The 21,091-nt window shown below is 34.6% G+C and overlaps 1 protein-coding gene and 1 long non-coding RNA gene across 2 annotated transcripts in view; both read left to right on the top strand.

Annotated features, from left to right (window-relative positions):
- Positions 1–21,091, top strand: part of LOC110374410 (teneurin-m) — a 410,181-nt gene that overhangs the window by 49,284 nt on the left and 339,806 nt on the right. The window lies entirely within an intron of this gene.
- LOC135117451 (uncharacterized) lies at positions 13,824–14,907 on the top strand. Its single transcript, XR_010276920.1, has 2 exons — positions 13,824–14,112; positions 14,427–14,907. It is a non-coding gene; the product is annotated as an uncharacterized LOC135117451 (long non-coding RNA).

Below are 21,091 nucleotides of genomic sequence, written 5' to 3'. Positions count from 1 at the left end.
CAGATCTCCATAAATAAGAACAGTCGCCGTGGCTGAAATCGGCCGTGGACGCCATTATTTACTGAAGTTACGCCTGTCTAGGGAACTATATCCCGTACTGAGATCTAAAATACCTTACAATAGCTTCCTCAATAAATGGGCTTTTAAACATAGAAAGATTATTTCATATTGAACATATCTGACATGCTCATAGGGCAAACTTTTCCACTCCTAGTGGCTTAAAATATAGGTCATATATATTCAAATGTTATTTACCTTCACAGACAAGCAGATTTTGTCCAATAATATGTTTCATTTTATCAATTTCGCGAGAAGTCAAATCCGCTAATATCCCTGGCATGCTTCTTAGTACCACACCTTTGCCAATAAGTAGGATATTAACCAGGGCCTGTAATTAAAGGGTACATAATGTATGTTTATTATTATCTCGTTGGTTTAAAGTCGCATAACATGACTGCTGTGTACAAGGTCTTGAGTTTTACGAGTCGGTCCGAAATCGCTTTGTGGGTTTTAACTTATTAATGGTTTTGAAGATAAGCTTCTTGAGAATCTTCACTGCATTCTGAAAGTTGGTGATTGATAAACCCGTGCATCGGAAAGCTGAAGCAAGTAATTGTCGATCCTGCATCTGACCTCTCATCATGTCAGATTGTTGTTCCATCAAACTATGAGAGTGAGTGAATAGTGAGTGCCCCTGTGTCTGCGCAAAAGCTTGTGCACTATATAATGTCCTGCGCAGCTGACTGATCTTCTTATACGAGAACAGCCGCCATGGTCGAAGTCGGCCTTGGACGCCATTATTAATATAACCGTATAAAATAGGTAAGTATTTCTGCATACTCACACTTCTGTTTGGAGATTTGACGATTTCGAAAACTCTACTCATTATGATAGGGATCACAGCTAAATCGGCTACAAAAAACTGAAAATTACATGACGTTGTTAAGAAACATAGTATCAAAGTAGAAAGTTCATCATCCTCCTGCCCTTATCCCAATTTTATTTGGGGTCGGCGCAGCATGTTTTTTCCTTCCATACTCTTCTATCTGCCGTCATCTCACAAGTAACATTCTTTCTTACCATATTTATTTTCACACAATCCATCCATCAGTATCAAAGTAGAAAGTTATTATACATAGAGTAACTAACTTAATTCTCAATAATTAAGTTATATTATAATCTGTCCATAAGAAACATAGCATGGTCAATAAAGTTGTATGTTAGGCTGTGAGGTTCCACACTTACCGTGGTTTTCAGTGACTTATCAGTTTTTTCTAAGGAATCTATCAGTTTTGCGTGATTGGACATGCACAAGCGCAAATTATTTTTTAAATCTACAATATTTTGATGTCGCTTAAACGTCGATAATTCCTTTTCCAAATATTTTCTATTCGCTCGTACTTTATGAAACAGTAGTTCAAAAACTACCATATGTAGGATAGTGGCCATAGCTGTTGCAAGTGAATAGACAAAACCATTGATTTTTTGGTAAAATCCGCTACAGAATTCATGTTCACAAGTGACAATTTGAGTTATAGATGATAATCCATGAAGGACCAATAATATAATCCGAATGATTGGTATATCGATATCAGCACCAGTACCCATAGTATTTCCAATCGATTTTAAATCGTTTACGTATGTCTGGATCCACTTAGAATTAAACAACGATGCCAAAGCATTTGTCAAATAAATAATCCAGTAACCAGCAAAAGCAATAAATGATGATACAATATTATAGTCTATTAATGAGAAAAGTTTCGTAGTGATAAAAATGTTTAGTAACACACATACAATTTTTGATACGAAATTGATTATTTTGTTTGAACTGAATTCCGTGTAAAAGCCCATTATGAATCGATAAATTATGATAGCGTTAACTGAATACAATATTTTTAGGAGACTGTTGATTTTGTTTAAACATTTGTAAAACATTGTTTTTGATATTTTTAAGCTTTCAACTCTATAGGTGCGTTGCTCACACGTACAATGTATTGACTAAGTAGCTCCATATTCTATTTATATCGCTCTATGTTTGTACCCGTGGTTTGTACCAATTTAGTAATTGTCAATCCCCTGTATTACTGTTCGATTTTTAATTCGACATTGTTCCTGACATTGTAGAATCTAGAACTGGCAACTTATAATAAGCTAAACAAATAGGAATTGATTTTTTTTATACCTAGTTATTATTAATCTTGCAGTTTCCAGTACTTTAAACACAGTACCTATATAGGTATTTTAGTTATGCTTTACCTACACAAACACACAGAACTTATTGCATTATTGAACCAGTTGGTAAAGGTAATATCTACCAATATAGTCTCTACAAATAAGCAGGTGCAGTCCAATATGTAGTTTGGTATTAATTTCGGCAGATATCAACTCTGCCAATATCGTTTGTGTATGCGGTGATATGCGTTAGTGTGGGCTCACTTTCAAAATTCTAGCATACCTCCTGGAATTTGTCATGTTGATTATAAAGGAGAATTATTGAAATTATGATAGTCAAAACTTTGATTTTGTAGTCACAAAGTCAAAAGAATTTCCAGGCTAAGTGACAGTCACACGGGTCAATTGATCATAAAGTAAAGCAATGCTTGGCGCACTCCGTCTGCGGATGGGTGATCATCCTATTACGATGAGTTCCTGGTTGTCATTTGTACTCTGGCAGTCGTCAAGTGTATTCAGAAGCCAGAAAGTCTGACAAAGGGTGAAAGTAATTAAAAACTGAAATATCACCCACTTAGTACCGGATTAACTGTCTAATAAAAGCAAAAGCGCTTGAATAGAATCCTACAGCATCAATAAAAATAAAATCTAAGAGCGGTACAAATCTTTTAGATTGCGAATGGCAGCTGTAACTAGTAGGAACCAATTTGGCAACCCTTCTTACTGCGTATTTAATAGTTGAGCGAAAACCGGACCTATAAAAAGAGTGTACTGGAATTACGCCCCCTTTCCTCCAGTAGGAATACCATGAAACTTACACAAATTCAGAGAGAAAGATTACAGCATATTAAGGCTTTTAGTACTTTTACTCCACACGAGCTTGACTTCCAAATTCGCGAAAATCTTCAGCTTAATAACCTATATTTTATCTCACAAGAAAATAAACGCAATGTGCATAGTTACGACCTTGCTATAATTTTACATATAAAGTACTGTTACTTGAATAGATTTTATTGGGTTGATTAGGTTCACAAATCTGTAAGTATGAAGATGAATGGTAGTGCACACATTATTAGTATCAGGAATCCGGATGGTATCAGATTGACTAAGAAGTTTTATTGAATTAAAAATACATTGTTAACTAACTAGGATGGCAACTATCAGCCGACAGTTTAGTTGGCTCTTAACAAGGCAGTGTGCGGCTCTTAACTAACTACATTCAATTGTACTTACTATCTTCAAAGATAATTACAATCGGTTCCGAACACTGAGACAGAACACTCAATGAAAGCTATTTAGATTACTCGTCAATACAGTTAATGAATATGCGTCTTGTCTCGCAGATGTGGTCACAATTATTCGCAAATAAATTGGCTTAACTTACTTATGTTCATCGATTTAGTCTTAGTTGTACACAATTCAGAAATAGATATTCACTTACCTACAGATATCTACAGAGGTTCAGTGGATAGTACTCAGATCCTTGAATGTATCGAGTACTAAAGAAACTCTTCAGCAATATTTGCATGAAAAAAAATATTATTGTCAATACATACATAGGTTCTTACTTTTACTTACTATGTACTTTAAACTTTTTTATGGAGTACCAAAGATTGTTTTAGTTCTTAAGTAAAACAATATCACTACAGAATTATTTCGTTAAATCATCCCATTCTGTTATATTGGTTTTCTTTTAGATGCTTACACGTAGTTATGGTTGCAATTTCTTTAAACTTATACGCAGCGAAGGATCCAAATATTGTATGCGACAGTTGCAAAGACATAAAACATTTTAAGTGACCTTTTGTTTTCATATCATGTTTGCAGATTAAAATATACAAAACAAAGTTTAAATTAAGTGAGTAATCACTTGCAAACATGACATATGCAGAGGCAAGATTGAGTTAGTAAACAGAGATGAAGTTAAGCATTACACACATACTGTATTCTTTGTTCTACGGGTGCATAAGTTATACCTAACTTGGGTGCTGGCATTATATTTCAATGTATTCTTAAAGCTATGCTTGGTGCAGTTTAAGCAGAGATCTTATCAAGAAAAGCGTTTTAACTGTGGTGGTATTTTAGTAATTCTACTTTTTTGTAAAGGACAACTCTTTGGTAAAAGCAAGGGTCCTCGATTTTAACAAAATGTTTTATTAAGTATTGTTCAAAATTACACTCAGATTTTAGTTAACAGTACCTACAGATTTCAGTAATATAACTTAAATTAAAAGACATTAAAAAACTCATTATTTTAAACATATGTTAATAAATTATACATTTTACTTTCTAGTAAATTGATCAAACTGAAAATATGACTTGAAGTAAATGAGGTGAACATAAAAGGACAGTTACGTTGCTCGCTTAATACCATTCAATAATTCACAAAGTTTCCGGAACATTTCGAATTTAGCCGTACTTATAGATCTCGAACAAGATATAAATAAAGAGATTCAGTTCAACTTGGGTCGCTGTTTCGATTTATAATAAATACGATTTCAGTTTTGATATTTCTTTGATTACCATGATGTGATGTATGCTTTGTGTTATTTTCAGGATTTATTTTTATACTTATTATTTCTATGTAGCTTATTAGCCAACAAATTCATACTCCTTAATGCATCTGCTTGGCATTAACGTGTTCTGCGTACCCTCTTTATACTGCAACCAATTACTTGACAGCGGGCTCGTACATAATTAAGTCATCGTTACACATAAAGAAAATCTCCGACACTGAAAATATGTATGTATAAGTCTACCATTACTATTACAACGTAACTCTAAACTTCAACATACTCCAATTCATGTACCAAGACAAAACTTTCTTCAAAGATTCCTAAGCAAGTATTACCCATAGTCACCCTACCGAGTATTTCCAGTCATATTTGTTAGTGAGCCAAGTCTGAGGCAACTGGCAAGAGGCCTATCAGATGGAGTCGTGGCTAGCGGTCCCATTGTGAACTGTGATAACCCACTTTTAGCCGGAAAATGTTTTGTGGGTATGACACTCGCGAGATAACGTGTAATGTGTGGCTCGGATGGCTTGCGAACACGGATTAGGACGAATCTCATTGTGATTGAGGTATTTCTTCATTGTGATTTCAATAAACCCTCATTTTTGTATAAAGCTATACCTACCTCTACAATCCTCAAAATCTTTTATGACGCATGTTATAATACATATGTGGAAAGCGAAGTAGCACTGCACAGCATTAAATGGTAAAGTGGACTCCAACTTTGCTCATGCTACAAATTTTCCGCAATGCCATACTTAGACCAGTTTCTTTGCAATCATACCGTTAGATAGCAGTAGCCACTTATTGATTATGAGGTCCAAAGCCGGGGGCAAGCCGATAAAAAGTTACGCCACCACTGTAATTTGAAAGAGTATTTCACCGATAAGCTACCATTCGGTTTGCTTGTCTCTGGCACTGATAAAAGTTGTCCTATTATTTCTGCCGAGTATCTGCGTAGCCTGAGGCGTTCACAAAGAATCGCAGCCCGGTAGCCAGCTAACCGATTACCGATACAGTCTTCGTATGAATTATGTATTTAGTTGGAAAAATTTGTTTTATACGATATCTGGTTGAGATTTATCAGGGAAGTTTTGTTTGTGAGTTATACCGGAATAGTTTTGTGTCCGATTTATTAGGTATTCAGACGTGACCTCGTTGGTTAATGTTGTGTGATCTGGCTTTTGGTTGCTGATCTTAAACTGATTGTGCTATTGGAGAGCTTGGCTCAGTTACAAGTCAAATTGAATTATATTTACCCAAGTAAGGCTAAGATTTTTTCTTATGATATTTTTAGATCTCATCCATCCGTCCAGCCTTTTCCCAATTGTAGATCTCATCCAACCGTATATATTATAATAATTTGACTTTCCATTAAAAACCGATTGTTGCCCAAAACACTCCATAATATCTCTCTACGTTAGGTATGAAATATTTCAGTAAACTGAAAATCAGACCTTTACCTATAAATAAACACAGCAAAACCATTAGAAGAATTAACCTGTAAACAAAACGACAGTCCAGTTAGTTCGATTCACATTAACTATCCAATTACCGATGTCACAGAAAATTAAAGGCTTAATAAAAGTGTTAAACTATTAAATGACAATAATGTTGTTTAAAACTATTATTAGTTACTAAAAAGGTTAAATGTCGGTTCGCGTGTTTGACACTAGTGCTAGGTAATTGAGTGATGTGGGGACTAACCGACTGTTTAATTATACATGAAACCATCAGTTACCGGTTAACCTAACTGCTGTTTTAAAGGTAACCCTTTTTATTTTACTAAGATAAAAGAGTACTGGCCATGGTTTGATCTAGACATTAAAAACTTAAGTTTGATTTGCTTGTCACTTATTTCATTATATTTTGTTTTAAATGCGAAACTATTTGCAAGAAATCTGCAAAAATAACAATTACCATCATATTTATATGAACCAAGTGTGTTTGGGCCTTGATGCCTGATTCAAATAAATAAATAAAATAAATTATCTACAGAAGCTCATAAAAATTCGTGTAATCTATGAAATGCGTTTTTCTCTATTTAGAAAATTGATATTTTGACCTCTTAAATTAAGGACATAGTTATCACTTAAAGTCAACTAGAAGGTACTACTTTTAGGTTGAACTTTGTGAAGACCTGTCACAGCTTGGAGTCAGGCCGCTGCCCGCGGGATGATGCCATTGGCTCTTTTGTCACGACTCCGTAGCGATAGCAACTAAAGTGATAGGGGAATTCGGGAAAGACGATGATGAGACGAGATTTCAACAGAAAAATATTGTTAATGGTCCTTTAAAATTATGACATTGACAAGAAACTGTTTCCTGACAGGGATTTCATAGTAAATTCAAAATTATATACCTATAATTTTACATTGTTTTTTATATATTTTAAACTACACATCTTTTCGTCATGTCTGATAACGTTGGTATTTTTCAATAGCCGCTTTTATTTCATGCAATTTTCATAAACCCTGCTCTAAAAAAAGGTAAGAAAACTCTGTGGTTTACTGGAATGTCTCGATTACTGAATACCTAGTACCAATAGATTTAACTTTACCTGTTGTACGAAATGGGGCTTACAGGAATACCAAAATCACGTTTTCCAATACACACAAAAGTTGAGAATTATATTTTTAGCAGTTACTTTGGTAAGGTTTCTGTAGATAAGTTAGTACCTCAGGGTATCTACGGTCAGTTGAGCTAACACAGTCGTGGTTGATGTCTGCTGCAAGCTTCTTTGACATGTGTAACGTCAGCAGGATAGGATCAAAATAAATGATAGCATAAAACATACCATGTATTACAAAAATAGGTTCATAAGATGCCTCCAAGTTATAAATAAATCTTTAAATATGGTCGAATCCGGTGACACTGGACATAGTATCCAATTTTTAAGTTGTGTGTTCGCAAAATACCCAACCATAGTGAAATAATATCCCATTTGCCAAAGAATACAATTTCTGATATCGCAAACTGTATCCACAATTATAATGCTCGATGCAAATTAACAATTTCAAATCGCCGCACGTCCTCTGATTCATACCGTCACAAACCGAACAAAAACAAATGACAGCCATCTAAATAGGAATACATATTTTATGCTAAGCCTGTAAACTAGTCGTACAATATTTCCATTATAATCTATTCTGCCGTCCGTACGGCAGCACACAACAATGTGACAGCCGCGTGCCGGACGTCCGGCCCGGGCCGTCTCGACGCCGGTCCAAACTTATTAATTGCCCGGAGCCGCGCCGTTCCGCGCTCGCTTGCGCTCATTCCACTCTTGAAACTGTTATGCTGGTACTACAGATTTCAGTTTGTTACGATTAAAGGATGCGTTTGAGATGCTAATTATTATTGCTGAATTTCAAATAAATGTTTTTGATATTGTTTTTTCGGAGTAGAATAACAGGTTTTGTCTTAATCACGGTTGAAAACACTGCTAGATAACATTATTCCCGATATACCTTTATAGTATACCTTTTTTAGAGAGTAGGTAACACATTTCAAAGCTCACTAACAAAGTCACACTACCCCACTCTCATAAACCACCCACCACCACGAAATTCATAAGTACCAAACCATTCATAATTCAAAAAATAACAAGAACAACACGAGAGCGATCGTAATTAGTCGGGCTATTTCGGCAGCGTCGGCTTCGTTGCGCAGGGGCATACGTCAAAACATCGTTTTGTTTTAGAACGAAGATATATTTTACGACAGTCGAAGCAGTCAGGATTTTTAAGCGCTTTCTTAATTAATGTTAATGTCGGGTCGCAATCGGCAGTTGGAGTTGGGAGATCGTTTGTTTTTTTTAATCACATGCAGGTGGGATTTTTGTGTAATAGATATACTTAAATGTAGTAAGGTATTTTTGGGTTTTTGAATAATTTACATTTTGTGTTTTTGTAATTAGGTATGATATCATACTTATATTTAATATAGAATTAATGAGCATTAATAAGTAAATACGAAGAGTAAGACAGACCTGAGTCCCGTCTATTGGTTGGTCGACTTTACTATATTTTTCACTAGACTTCTATTCGATTGGAGTTTGTCATTATATTCTCTTTAGTTAAGAGAATATATATTTGTTCCTAATAAGTAAGAGTTTGTTCTACACTGCTCTCAAAGTATAGACCCCCTTGTAAAGACAATATTAGACACTAAACTACCAGTTAATAATGAGCCATTAATCAATAAACAATATCGAGCCTGACTTAGAATCCCTAATGAAGCCCATATAGAGAGCTTACCGCCCTGAACTGTCAGATTTACTGGCCACATTAAGAACCTCTCTTTAGTGGTAACTACTGTAGTCTATTTTGAGAAAATAATACCTTATATCTATGTACGTATAGGCAAGTCTGTTATTTATTTTATATGTTAATTTTTGCATTGAGAGAGAATCTGAGTATAGTTTGTGAGACGTTAAATTTTTTTAGGCCAATTAATTGCATGATGATCTTCCATTCATTGTCAGTTTGTCTGTCATCACTATGGCATTTTCATACTGCGGGCTACACTATTACTTCTCAAATCGAATATCACAGTTCCATTCTTTTTAAATACCATCGCAACTACAAAGAACCCTTAACAATAATTTCCTTCCTTTTAAATAAAATATATTAATCCGGCTTCCACATTTTTCATTTCCATGATCTGCAGAGCATGCTTGGTGTTCCCATAAATAAATGAGGGGACACAAATAACTTCTGATATTTCAGTCTGACCCAATCTGACACACGCGTGTCGCCGTAGGCAGCGGAGGTGAACGCACCTTTATACCGTAGAAAAAGTTTATTTGCTATAGGGAATTCTCAGTTTACGAATACTATTATGTTGTAGGAATAAAGGTTATGGGCTATATAAAATCGTTATTTTAATGAAAGCACCTACTTATTTTTACTTTTTAAAATAATTTGATATGATCCATTCTTTGAAGTACATTTATGTATTTACTTTAAAAATAAAATTGCCTCAAAATGTACATATTCTGCTTTAAACAGAACTCTTTTTTATTGTATTTAAAATTAATATCTTGTAATATGAATTTACGATGTTTTACAACTTTCTAGTTTCTTACTTATGCTAATATTTATTATAATAGAAAACAAAATAATGCTCCCAGTATTAGTCTTAACGAACCTAAGCATGATCGCCGGAGGCAAGAAAGTTGAACGCACGGATTTGTTTAATACAATTAATTTTATACGCTAATTTATTGTACAGGGTTTGACAAGAACAATAAATTCATACATTAATAACGTGTAATGTACTAAATTGTACCAATCAGTACAATTCTGCACTATTTGAAAAACCTCTGTCCCGCAATGGGACAATATCAATCCATACACAAACACTTTATATTTAATCACAAACGTATATAATAATAACCAAATGAACCATCCAATAACAAGTACTCAGTATTAACGCATTAATATTGCAACTTGTATCCGAAACAAGATCATAACGTATTTATCGGAACAGTAGCTACCTGTTCCGAGCCGGACTCGTGTCGTGGATGTATCGGAACGGAACGGAACGGCTGAAGTATCGTGGTCACCACTCGTTACTTATTTACGCGTATTCAGGAATAGGTGATGGTGAAATTGGGTTAGAGTTCGGAAAATAAAAGTGGAATCAGGATCTATTTGAGTTACATTTGAAGTTAGAAGATTTTTTGTTTGGCTTTAGCAACCATAAAACCATCCAAAGAGATATGCATATTAAGTGTCTGCTATTAAAAATCGCTCATTCGACTAGTAGATTTTGCTAAATCATTGAATCAACTGAATAAATGAAGATTGCTTGGATCCGAAACATATCTGTAACAGTATATATGTAACTATAGATTTCTATCTAATGCATCACGTAGTTCCCTATAGCTATAAGGAAAAATAAACTGCAAGGTGCAACCGATCATATGTTAAAAATATGTATCAGACATGCATATTTTTAAACAACAGAGCCGGATACTCAAACTGACTCAGTCTACCAAATCGAGTACATACAAAGCAGTTCAAGATGACTAAGTACTGCAGGACTCATCAGAAGTATGTATTCACCGCGTGAATTTTGATTGACATCATAAGGAAAACCGAGAATTCCTTGTATTCAATCTTCGTACATTTCTGTTCACCGCAGGATTTTCTATTTGTTTAACTAATGGATGGAATAACATGCGTCATCAGCGCGGTTCCTTTCACCTGTGTGTGACATCATGTTTATAGGAATGAAGGAGGGATCTGAAGGATGTGTTATATGATAAATATGCAAAAACCCAACAGAGCGTATCCAATACACTAACTAATAAAAAAATTTATAAAGGCAGTCGGCTTAACCATAGTGCATTTGACGAATCTGAAATAAAATACTGAGTTCTTTGATAATTATGAAAATCCAGGTTAATAAATTCTTGTCAAATAAATAGATACATATAAAGGAAGTAGTCATCTTTTTGATGATAACAGATTAACAGAACTTACATAATTAGGTTACTTTCAAAACGCGTCATCAAATCATTTAAGCCTGTTGTCCCCTCAATTCTATCTCCCACTAACGCCTGAATCCTCAGACAAAACACTACTATAGTAATAAACAAATGAATCACCTTCAACCAACCAGACACAACGTATCAGTTCGATAAGCAATGCGAATCGCGTACGCACGTGGTCGGCGGTACGCGACGAATGCCGAAACCATTCGCAATGCAGGCCGCGGCCACCGGCGGTGTTCTTGCGTTCTGACGTCTGACGCGCGAGTCTGATGTATCGATGCTTTGTTGTTTTGGTGGCGATTATATCGGTGCATATGTTTGTATAATTGGTATTCTGTTTGTTATGAGAGTAGGCTTATTTAGTGCGATTTTTTTGTACAATATAAGAAGCTTGTTGATTTCTGTCACTTATGCGGATATTAGACATTTAAATAAAACTACTTTTACGGATTTTATCGCGGTTTCATCAATATTATAAGAAGCTACTTTTAGAATTTTTGCAAGAGACTGTGTTACATTATTTTCTCATTAATTTAATTTTTAGTAAACGACAATTAATAAAGTTTAATTTCATGTCCAAAAATATTCTACAAATGTACATTCTTTTAAAAATAAAAATACCTACCCGCTGGGATGTCCTCGATCACACTCGAGGTCATTCAATGATTTTATTTAAACACAAACAAATATAAAGTCAAAACAAATCAAGTCGTTTTATTTCAATAACATAACACTGAAGTCCTTGCACTTTTCTTTTGTGCTGAATTCAAAGATGAAAGTCAGGTAATATCCATATTAATCCTAGAATCTACAATGCAGTTTAGAAAAATCTTTAATTAAGTAACATCACATTCAAACACAGCCTACAAGATACGCGACATTTCTTAAGGTCTTCAACCTACCAGGTTAGAACTTAAAGTTTAAAATTTATGGGGCATCCGATCATTAATCTTACGAAGTGTCAAAACTTTCGTGCCTTCCTGTCACTACTCTTAGTACCGTAGCCCTGTCACATAGTTCCGAATATTTCACTTACGCATCTACCAAATGCTTATGCAAAATATTCGTCAGGAAGTATATAGTTCAGAATTTTAATATAAGACAACGTGCAAAGAAAATATATCTAAAGGTTATTGTACTCTGACGGTGTCTTAGTGTTGTGAACAAAGTGAGGTGTAAGTTCAAATGTTTTAATTAGAAGCATAATAAAGAAGAGCAAGTTCGCCGTTTTATAAGTACTCATAATGCGCGTCGATTGTAATAAGCATTTTTGCATACAATTAGGGCTTATTATTTACTTTGTTAAGCAACGTGTCTTTCTTTCAATGTACAATGTACATAAACCAACATCTGTTGGACAAAGGTCTTCTCAACAATCTTCCATCGTCTGAAAGCATGTTGTGGCTAATCATAATATAGAAAACTGCCCAATTTTCTTGACAGCGATTTCTTCACCTATCTAGTATTATTCACCTTTGATTTGGACCATTCATTCCTCCAAACTCTTATAAAAAAAAATAACATTATGATTTGAGGGGTATTTAAGAAGTAAGTAGTACCCCTAAAAGAAATTGCACGTAGAATTTAAATGATACCAGCACCGTCCAAGGAACATATTACCCGTACCCAATGTGTTCTGGCCGCTAATGCTTAAACTGTGTTCCGTATATGCATCGTATTTCAATCATTATTAATTACTAAGGCTGGGCCTTTAACGCATCTCGATAACTTACGGCTAAGCATACACGAGACTTGCTCGTTGGGTTAGTAGCGTCAACAGAGATACTTAAGAGAATTATATTGAGCAAGCAATTTAAATTAAATCGAGTATGACTGGCTTCTAATGAAGACTGTTAACAACAGCCTGAGTAAATGTTCCTGAATTATCTGTATCTTTTTGCTATCCTTCTTAAATCAATATCGTAAAATATTTATGTTTTACGATTTTTTTATATTTACAATCTAAATTGGCAATCATTATTATTGGATTTTATAAAGACATAATGGGATATGGCCAATGGCCAAAATATTTCATGGCTCCTCATTTGAAAACAAAAAAATACATATAAGTAGGTATGCGTCAAATAACGTGCTGTGAATACATTGCAGACGAGACAGCTACGCGTTAAACAATGGGCAGTCTGGGTGCCATGCAGTCTTCAGAGACACTTATACTCCATTCAAAATAACATTAGAAATTTAAGTAAACCTTTTTTACTGTTTGTTCAACCGATTTTGACTTATATTGCGTTAGTAGTATGATTAATGGCGGCTGCAGTAAATACTTGGTATTGTAACCACTATTTTGCTTTCAATTCCGTTCTTTTGTCTACGGAATAGAAGTCAAAATCGGTTGAACAAACAGTAAAAAAGGTTTACTTAAATGTCTAATGTTATTTTGAATGGAGTATAGGTGCGTTCCATTCGTATGTTCGTGGTTTGAACATTATGTTTTGGCACTACGAAAGATCCACGTCATTATGACATAATTGACATTTCAAAATTAATATCCACGTAATATTCTATCGGTACTAACCCTTTCTCGCTGAGGCAGTCTCTATCAAACCGGTATCGGGGTCTAAAGCGCCGATGTTACTACACCCTTGCCATACATTATTACTTATGTCTAACCGCCGCACAGACGAGTATTTGATCTAAAAAACCGATCAAAAGTCGAAAACTTAAATTTTATTATATTGCTTTGCAACTATTGTATCGTGAAAGCCCAATAGCTATTACGTCACTAAAGGGCCAGCTTGGCCACACACCGCCTCTCCATAAACCATAACAGCAGTCGGAACCCAGTCGTTGCGTGAATCGTATGTCTTTGTTCTCGGCGCTACAGTTAAAAAGTGATTTTTAAATTGCATTTAGTCTATGTTTGGTGAAATTGTGTGATAGTCATTATGGATATTTTGGAAGATGGTATGTAGTTACTTTATAGAAGCATGTTAATTTTGATATTACATTTAATTTAAGTGACATATTATTCCTTAAATGCACACCATAAAAAAATCATTTTTTTTTTTGTAAACTTCATAATCAAAGGTGTTTTTGTTTATGAGTTAAGCCTAGTTAACTTATGATTCTGGATGTAACTTATAGTTTCATTATCCTAGATAAGGTTTTTAAAGGAAAATGTCCCGCATATACACGCCATTTTTTTATTTCATTTTTTTACGTAATTAGTCGAAATTAGCTTTTATAAAACAAATTTTTATTTTAATTCTCTATCACAGAATCACCAATGACTTCGATGGAAATGACTAGAAAATCACTCTATGAAGTCATAAAACAATGTTCGGACAGAAAAATAGACCAAAAGTTTGAGTTTTTAGAAAATCATCTTAAAATAATCACGAAATGCCCTGAAAACAAACAAGGATCATTGAGAACTGCCTTAAAATCATTTAAGTACCAATATAAACAAAAATGGGCAGCTGCTAATAACAAGGAAGAACGCTTCTTGACAAAAAATGAACAATGGCTTAATACTTTTATCACACTGCCTGCGTGGACAACAAAAAAGGCCGGCAGACCAACAAAAGAATTCAAGGAATTGAGCGATCAAGCAAAGAGGCGCAAAACAAAAGATTTGAGGGAACAAATACCCTGTGAACAGTTAACCTATGCAGCCCAAATGAGTCAACGTGCTGCAGGACATGGTGACGCGGCTAAAGTTATGAAAGATATGACTTTAACGCCAACAAGAGCCAAAAAGTACAGAACACGTTATAATTCAACTCAAAACGAGGTAAAAAAGCATACACCATCACAAGCATTAGCAATTTTCGTGGAAGCGGATTTGACAAGAAATCAATACGAAGTTATTCACGCTGCGAACAAAAACATTTATCCTTGTTATTCACTTGTCAAAAAGGCAAAGAAAGACTGTTATCCGCGTGAAGAGTCGATTAGAGTTACAGAAACATGTGCTGAAATAAACTTGCAGGATCTTTTAGATCATACATCTGCACGGTTATGTATGTACTTAGATGAAGTACTCGAAAGTTTAAATGAAGCAGAAATAAGCTCTTTAGAGCTATTATCAAAGTGGGGTTGTGATGGTTCCCAACAACAACAATTTAAGCAAAAATTTGGTAACAGTACAGACAGTGATTCATCTATATTTCAGAGTTCATTTGTGCCCTTACGACTGATTTGCAATATTGGAGACCAAAATAAGATTATTTGGCAAAACCCAGTGCCTTCTTCTCCAAGATACTGCCGACCCATAAGAATCCGTTTTGTTCATGAAACAAAGGACATCACAAATGAAGAAATCTCCTACATAGAGAATCAAATAAAAAACCTGAAAAAAAGTGAAATAACGAGAACAAATGGTGTTATATTAATAATAAAGCACACATTAGCCTTTACTATGATTGATGCAAAGGTTTGCAATGCTGCAACAAATACGTCATCTACCATGAGGTGCTATATATGTGGGCAAACATCAAAGGACTTCAACAACCTGATTAAAAAAAATATAGAGAATCCCGATACTCTTAAATTTGGGTTGTCGACACTACATGCCAGAATTCGATTTTTTGAATCACTTCTTCATTTATCTTACAAAATACCTATAAGAAAATGGCAGGCAAGAACTCAAGAACATAAAAATATAGTGGCAGATAGAAAAAAAATAATTCAAGAAGCTTTTAGAGAGGAAATGGGGCTGCTAGTGGATATTCCGAAGGCAGGGTTTGGGAACACTAATGACGGGAACACATCAAGAAGATTTTTCTCAAATCCCGAAATTTCTTCTCGTATTACAGGGGTTGACATTCATTTAATAAAAAAATGCAGTGTCATATTAGAGACCCTGTCAAGTGGGTTGAAAATTAATACGCAGAAATTTGAAAACTTTGCTGAACAAACTGCAAAGCTTTATGTAGATTTGTATGGGTGGCACCCCATGTCGCCTACAATGCACAAAATTTTAAGACATGGGGCCACGGTAATTGATCACGCTATTCTGCCTATTGGTCAGTTGTCAGAAGAGGCGGCTGAGGCCAGAAACAAACACTTCCGCATATACAGACAGAATTTTTCCAGAAAGTTTTCGCGCGAAGACTGTAACAAAGATGTGTTAAACAGACTTTTGTTAACTTCGGATCCTTTTTTGAGCAGTACCAGGCGAAGGCAACGGAAAAAAAGTAAGCCATTTACCACTGAGGCATTAGGACTCTTGCTCCTGGAGACATCGCACGCCTCGTGTACAGAGTCTGACAATGAGGAGGACGATGATTCTAGTAAAAGTGAAACTGAATAGAAATTTTTTGTGTAAAAACTTTTTATGTAAAATTGTACATGTGTGTAGTGTTTTAAATATAAAATTATCACTTTAAACTGCTTTTCATTTTATATCCAATCGATAATTAACATAAAATAATTTTGATCGACTTTTTATGTCAAATACTCCTCTGTGCGCCGGATAACTCAATATGGGGCCCCTTCTAAACGATTTAAGATCTCGATGGCTCTGTTAAGTTTTCGAAGCGTTCGAAGGGTTATTTTGATTAATTCTGAGAGCACTTTCAACATTTATTGGAGTTTCAATTTATATTGCTTGAACGCTCAAGTGTGGTTTAAGAAAGGATCAAAAGAGTATTAATTGTTTATCTCGCTGCGTAAGCTGAAGAAGTGCTCACTGATGAAAATGTTCTCCAAGCTCTTGTAAAGTTGAAAATGATACGCCATTGATGTTGGTTTACTTCTAATTGACTGCGTCCAGTCTGATATTTCATTAATTGATTTCAAAATGTTGACTGTATTACCTTTATATTTCTATAAAAGTACGTACTTAAAATTTAATCTAAATATTCAATAAAAAAATCACATTTAAAGGTCACACCACATTGAACATTACTGCAGAACACCACTTTGAAATTTTGCGTCATTCACATATGTATTTATATACGAAAATACCATTACGGACCCCATTTTATGCCCAGTATAAAAGGTCAGTTGCTCCCCCAATAAGGGTTGGTTGCATTTAAAACCCCTAAAAATCCTAGGAGTGTCCAAGAAAGGATTTCTAAAATTGCTCTATGAATAAAAATGCGGCTATAACTCTTAATACCGGTCGAAATATGACCGGATGCGTTTCTCCATAGCGACGCATGCTATGCGTTAAGGAGAGTTTCCATTTAGCAATTCCGATTTTCCGGATAATAATTGAATGTGGTCCGGTAAATGAAAGGGTTTGAAAGTGTCACCTCAATAATTTCTAACCTGTCTGAACTGTTAGAGTGGTATGATATTGTTTTCCGCGACGCATTTAGGACATTTGGTTTTATGGTACAAAATATAGGTATCGTGTATTAGGATTTCGTGTAACTAAGTAACTTAAGCACACTAGGCCTAAGTTGATGGTCCATGATACCTAAATAAGTTTGGGTTTCAAAAGAGACCATATACCCTTCAGTTTGTTTCGTTGTTTCTTCTTAAAGTAGGAATCATTCCATCTCATTTCACAAATAAATACTATGCATCATTTCAAAATTGTCTTGACCTGCTAAAACCCTTGACTCTTTGATCTACTACTTACTATCTTTTCAATACCAAATAACTTTTACCGGTCCGGATTTAGTCCGGCATTGTACGAGTGTGAAAGCCACTTTAATCTAAACGCTTACCGCGATGATCTCCGATGCATTATGCATGAGCCTGCATATTATGTACTAACACAAATATATTCGTGTGTAATGCGTCATTCTTTATGTGTTTGTCACTTATATTTACTTATTTGTATAGGTGTTGAATAAGTTTTAATACTGATCTGTATGTAGGATTTTTTCGGTTTTCTTAGGTTAGTACTAAAATAGTATTTCTATGTACTTTTACAACAGTAAATAAATTTCTTTAGAATACAAACTACTGGTCTAGGATTCGCAAAAAAATTATTGCCCAGTTAGGGCGGTGTAATTGATTTTTGGATAGTCGAACTTTAGGTATTTTTCAATTGAATTGGCGATTTAATACTTTTATGACTTTAAACTATACAGTTGTCTCTTTTGGCAAGCAATGGTAGAATCACTGCCTGAATATAAACTAACCTAAATTTCGAATTTTTAATCTCCTAAAACAAATCAAACTCTTATCAGCAATCTCTGTAGGTATATTCCTACATCAAATTCTTGACACGTTCTTCACAAAAACCACAAGTAACCCTGTACATGTCAATCACACAATCTGACGCATGTAACACAACGTCAGATCGTCGGTAGATCGTCAAACAATTGACCGCAGAGCAACGGGCGACTCATTCGACGGTTAGTCATTGTTACTAATAGGTACTAATAGTGGTTAGCGTTTACTGGTTAGAAAGTAATGTGTGATTTGGTGTTTTCTTGGAATTTGAGACGTTTTTGATTGAAGTGTGTTAGCAATTGTTATATAAGTATGATGTGGCCTATTTCCTATGTCAATATATCTTGCATAGTAATTTTATCTGTTTCTGTAAAGTACTGTTTTACTACTACGGTACTAGGGACTGATTTATAATAATCTTCATTTTTACCTACAGATTTAAATAATGATCGATCTCTCTACCACTAAATAATGTTGCCTTTGAAAAATAATGCAAAATGAAAAAATGTGACAGCAAAACATTAAACTATTACACAGAACAGTAGCAAATATGTAAATAGAACAACAATGTCCAAATCCACGGTGGGCGACTGAGAAATTAATTATGTGTCGAATGTGGCGCCATCTGCCGCATCAATATTCAATCCTATCGGGACCGATAGACTAACCAATTCATTTAGATCCCATCCACGTCATTATATCACCTCGAAGCTGGTTATAAATGTTTGTGCAACCAAGGGCTCTATGGTTCAGTGTTTTCTGGACATCAAATTGCGGTTTATTCAATAAGCGTTTTGTGTGGCAATACTGGCAATGATAATAGGATGGATCAATTACATAGCTTTATACTGACTTTTGTTAATCAGACTAGCGAATTATAGTTTACACTATAACCCTATGTTTAAAACACAGTCACCTTTGTGCGGCTAATCCACCAGTCAATTTCCTTACGAATGCAATGTTTTATTATGCAGTTTTGCTGAAATAAAGAAAGATAAATAAATAGTTTAATATTATAGAAAGGCAAAAACTACAATTGATAGTTAAATATTATGAAGACAGATAAATAATTGAAGTAAAAATATTGACCCAGTAGCTGCACTAATATCCACCAACTAAATTACAATACAACTATGATCAAAACAATTTTGTGCTTTTATGGATCATCGTCTTAGTCTGTAGGAAGAACCAATTAACACTATTTAAATTCCCACAGAACTTCAAAGAGACAGCCAAGTACAACTGCACCACAAGAAAGGCCCAGTCCAGGCCATCAATAGCAAATAACGTTTCGTAATTATAGGGGTTGGTTTCCAAATTGCAATCAATTTGTCCGATTAACGCGGCCACCCCATGAAACCTCAGACCACATGGCAAATATATACTATAATGTTAAATACGTTTAGGGCTTTGGTACGCGTACAACCTATTTAATGCTGGACTGTAATGGTCATCAAGTAGTGTGGGCATTTTAAAAGTAACACCAGCTCTGGTTTTTAGATAGAGATTCATATTTATATAGAGGAAGTTTGCAAATTTACAAAATTATATGAAGATGTTATGTTTAAGAAACTTGGTGATGATTGCACATTTAACTGTCGATTCCCAAAGAAATTAAATTTACCATTTATGAGAACCGAATTGTACCGTAGAAATTGTTACCCAATGTGCATTCGAATATATAATAAGCTACCATCCCGCATTAAAGACCTACCAATGAGGAAATTTAAGAGGTCCCTCAGAAATTGGCTTATTGATAAATGTTTTTATACAGTCAAAGAGTACCTAGAAGAGAAATAGTTATAATGCAAAATGATTGTAGGTACTTTCTTAGCTATTAGATAATAGAACTTAAGATAAATATTTGCATGACTAAATTATAAGTCGAATATAGTGAGACCATATTTTTTATTGTATCGACCATCATATTGTACCTATATTCTGGCAAATAAATAAATTTCATTTCATTTCATTTCATTTCATTTCATTTCATTTCATTTCATAGAGATAAATTGCTTCTTGCTTTATTTTACCTAAGAACAGCGAACCAATTGCAAGAATATTCTTATAATACTAATTATACTGTTATTGAGTTAACATAAGAGTTTGTTTGTGTGTTTACTTGAACGTGGTTATTTCAGAAACCACTGGTTCACTTTAGAAATGTATTTCAGTGTTAGAAAGACCATTTATTAAGAAAAGCCCAGAGCTTAGCAGAGTTAGGTTAAGTTAGGTCTTGCCTAGGTAAGTTTATTCTTTAGTATTGTTACATTCAATACTTCTGTGATTATCAACACAGAATCAAAAATGTTTGTCAATTGAAAAAAAACACTCAAATTTAAAATTATCCTCAATACCAACGAGACTAAAGTCAGCGTCGATATTTTAAACCCTACTCTATTTACTTAAGCCCCCTAGACGTCTCAATTGCAAACCAAATCCACATGGTTCAATTATTGCAAATTAGCACCAAGTCGCTGTTGTATATCGACAAATTAAGCTCGATTCGTTAACCAATAATTTTCGCTGAACATTAACTGTGAAATTGGGATGCTTGTAGATATTCCTGGATGCTGCGTTTGATGCAAGTCATCTTTATTTTTGAGGAATAGTTATTTTAAGGTGACATTGTTTCATATGCAATGTTTTTCTTCAAATGTGTCACACTTTTGTGACTTAACACTAGCCGTTCCATGCATTTTCCCCACGTCCTGGGGAAACTCTTTCCCGTACCTATTTAAAATGTAGCCCATGTTCAGCACTGATAGTGTAGCTTGCTAACAGTGAAATAATTGTATTCAAATCCGTT

This window comes from Helicoverpa armigera, chromosome 10, assembly GCF_030705265.1.
Source record: "Helicoverpa armigera isolate CAAS_96S chromosome 10, ASM3070526v1, whole genome shotgun sequence".
Classification (NCBI taxonomy): Eukaryota; Metazoa; Arthropoda; class Insecta; order Lepidoptera; family Noctuidae; genus Helicoverpa; species Helicoverpa armigera.
This window is presented reverse-complemented; position numbering and strand designations above follow the sequence as displayed.